This window comes from Pinus tabuliformis, chromosome J (assembly GCF_031772625.1).
Source record: "Pinus tabuliformis cultivar Carrire ecotype Pingquan chromosome J, CPIR1, whole genome shotgun sequence".
In the NCBI taxonomy this organism is placed as follows: domain Eukaryota; kingdom Viridiplantae; phylum Streptophyta; class Pinopsida; order Pinales; family Pinaceae; genus Pinus; species Pinus tabuliformis.
The window spans coordinates 950,875,565-950,878,966 of NC_142295.1; the positions used below are offsets into that span (position 1 = coordinate 950,875,565).

Sequence of the window (3,402 nt, forward strand, 5' to 3'; positions counted from 1 at the left end):
CACCCTATAATACTAAAATTATGTGAATTTTAAAACACTAATTTTAATCCCATTTTTGAACCAAATTTACAAATAATAATTTTAAAAAATACAAACCCTATGGAGTTTACACTACACGCACAAAAAACACCATTCCAACCTCCGCAGTCATAACTTTTACTACTCATAATAACACTGCGAACCATATTTCCCATGCTATCAGGCATAAATGAACGACCGGTGTATATGCCCACCGTTTGATTTGGGCCTTAGCAAAATCGAACGGTGGGCATATGCACCCGCCGTTGATAGCATGGGATTTATTAATCCCCTAATATATTTCCCATGCTATCGGGTCATAAATGAACGACGGGTGTAGGTAAAGCTGCATCACTTCTCGCCTGGGCGCCCTTGTGTTTAGAGTGCCTGCTCTTCGTACCGTCGGCGAGACTCGATCGTGTGAAGCGTGGGATCTGTTTGTTTGTGGAGAAAAAGAGGCATGGCCGTGGACGCCAATGCCGATGGCGAGAGTAGGGATAAAGATGGAGATAGGAGAGGGCGACTGCGAGAAAACGGCGTCCTATGCTGTGAGGGGAACGCATTTCAGAGGCGTGAGGAAGAGGCCGTGGGGGAGATTCACTGCAGAAATCAGAGACCCCAGGAAGAGATCCAGACTCTGGTTGGGCACTTTTGACACAGCCGAAGATGCCGCCCGTGCCTACGACAATGCTGCAAGAAATCTCCGCGACCCCAAGGCTAAAACCAATTTCGCTCTCCAAGACGATAGCACCAGCATTGCTGTAATGTTTAACCATGGCGCCACACGCGCCGTCAATATTCAGCGACAAGAGTGGCCCATTTTTTATTCCAGACAAGAGCCCTGCGCTTCCATTCTCGACAACGATCGAGCTTCCAGTTGCGTTATCCAGCGAGGCGCCTCGGAACATCTGACGGTGGAGAATCAGGCCAACCCTACTAAAAAGCAAAAGCTTTTGTTTGGCATTCAACCCTTTGAATAATCTCAAAATTCGCAGCTGCAGGCGGATGTAATGACCTGTACATCTTCACGGCGGCCAGCGCCCTTGTTGCTGGATCTAAATTTGCCCCAGCAGCTGACGATGTCGATTAACTCATCCCACAATTCGTAAATTTCAGAAGGCAGGAATGTTAGAGGCAGGAACAACCTCTCTCAAGTACCCTGGCACCAGGTTGGAATTTCAAAACAGAACCATCAAATTTGAGGGTTGGAATTTCAAATTAATTATATTTAATGGCAAACCACACTAAATTATAATCAATCAAATTTCAAATTCCATCCCTGCCGGGCACTGCTAAGTCTCCCGTGTAAGAAGCCAAGAGACTTTTGTCTTCTTTACTTGATTTCATGTACAATGTTGCATCCCATTTATCCCAAAAAATTTCAGCAATTTTACAGCTTCATGTCTTTTCATACATTTAGATATTTTGGGATTAATCGCTCGTATCATGTATTTTTTTATTGAATGGATTGTGCGAATTGACATCAGGAATTGTTTAATGAGAGATTTGTTTTTCACACCCCAAAGCTGTGTTGATGGCTAAAAGTGTACCTTTATATGATTATTCAATGTCCACCACAGTCGATGTAAAATACTTTCCTGGTCGAACCCGGGTCCCGGAGTGCTCTAGGAGGGCCAAGTTTAACCACCCTATTAATCGGCATTCAATGTTACTGTGCTGCACCTGGTAATACACGTTATTGGGTGGAAAAGCAACTCAAAACCAACATTAAATATATTGTATGGTCAAGTTAATAAACTCGATCAGTGTTATATGGTCAAAAAAAATTCTGTGGTATAGAGGTTGTTGGATGTGAAATCATTTCAAATTTAACAGCATAGCTGAGGTAATAATTCCAGTTGGTGGTATCCATGTCGTTGGATGTGAAATAAGTTTTGTTAGTCGTATTAAGAATGAATGGAAACAAATTCAAATTCAACAACAATAAATACCAGGTAAATTTGTAAATCTAAAAATGTCATTAAATATTTAAATTTATGATATTAAGTAATAAAAATTATATATATATATATATATAATTAGATAAATTTTATATTTATATAATATGGAGTTGATTTTCACATCTGTTTCTCTTAAACAAAACTGTTATACCAATTAAAACTTCAAATTTATACATATCAAGTACTAAGGCTCTAAATAGTTTATATCATTGAAAATATATTTCCAAAAACAAAAATAAAGATCACTCAAAATTATATCATTAAATTCTAATTAAAAATCAAAATCCCATACCAATAAAGTTTTATTTTAACGAAATACTATAAGCATTAAAAACTACTTCATTTGAACAAAATATTATATAGATTAAATAATAAATACTGGCACAAATAATTAAGTAGAGAGGTGAGATTGAAAAATTGAAACTAGTATTAGAATTATGTAATTATTATATTTTTGTTTTTTATTTGAAATTTAGTAATAAAATTATTATGAGTTTTAATATATTAAAATATATTTTTAATATATAAATCAATTCAAAACTCGAAAATTTATATGTATTTGATTTATACACAAGAATGAACGTTGACTGTTTCAGTTGTAAAATTATTTATATATTTAAAAATAAATTTTAAATAATAAAATCACAATTTAAGTAAAAATTATTTTGCTAAATTCTATAAATAAATAAAAATATCTAAAATATATAATAGTTTGGCAGAGCCATTTTGATTAAAAAACAAAAAAACAAGGTATCTACGAGAGGTCACCATAATTTACTTATTCTATATTCCAAGTTTTTCTACACATGTTTTTCCGTTAAATTTGTCAGTATCACTAATTTGAACTTTCAACTTTCCATAGTCCAAATACCCAATAGATTTCTCAAAGTACTGATTCCATGATAACTCGCTGTTTATTATAATTATCTTTACCAAATATTCATAGGAGGAGTGGTCTACCAAGGCAACAGTTAAAAATATTTGTTTCGCTGTCTCATTGTTTTTGGGTTGTAAAATATGAAGTTTATAGTGATCCAATCCTGATTTTGAAGCTCCAAAAAGATTTAACATTTTTTTATCCATCAAAACAATTCTATAATTTAATCCCAATAACCAAGATTTTCCAATATTTCTGTGAGATCTATTCCAAAAAAAAAGCCAAATTTTCAGCTGGTTAGACTGGGAGTGGATTCATAGAATTTGGTATGAAAACCAAATCTCCTTACCACAAAGATCCATACGAACAAATCTAGCTACTAATGTACGTACAGTACACAGCATCAATAGGACCAGATATTTCTTATTCCGGTGGGCTACTTCCGTAAAGTATTGATTAAGCAAAAAGAAAAGATCCTTCAACTCCGGCGCCTCTCCTCGTCACTTGAATTCGGTGTGACGCGCAAGTTGCTTGCGAATCGAATGA

At 35.2% G+C, this 3,402-nt stretch overlaps 1 pseudogene; it reads left to right on the top strand.

The window, feature by feature from the left end:
* Positions 1-500: 500 nt before the first annotated feature.
* Positions 501-1,108, top strand: LOC149229945 (ethylene-responsive transcription factor 9-like; annotated as a pseudogene).
* The last annotated feature ends 2,294 nt before the right edge of the window (positions 1,109-3,402 follow it).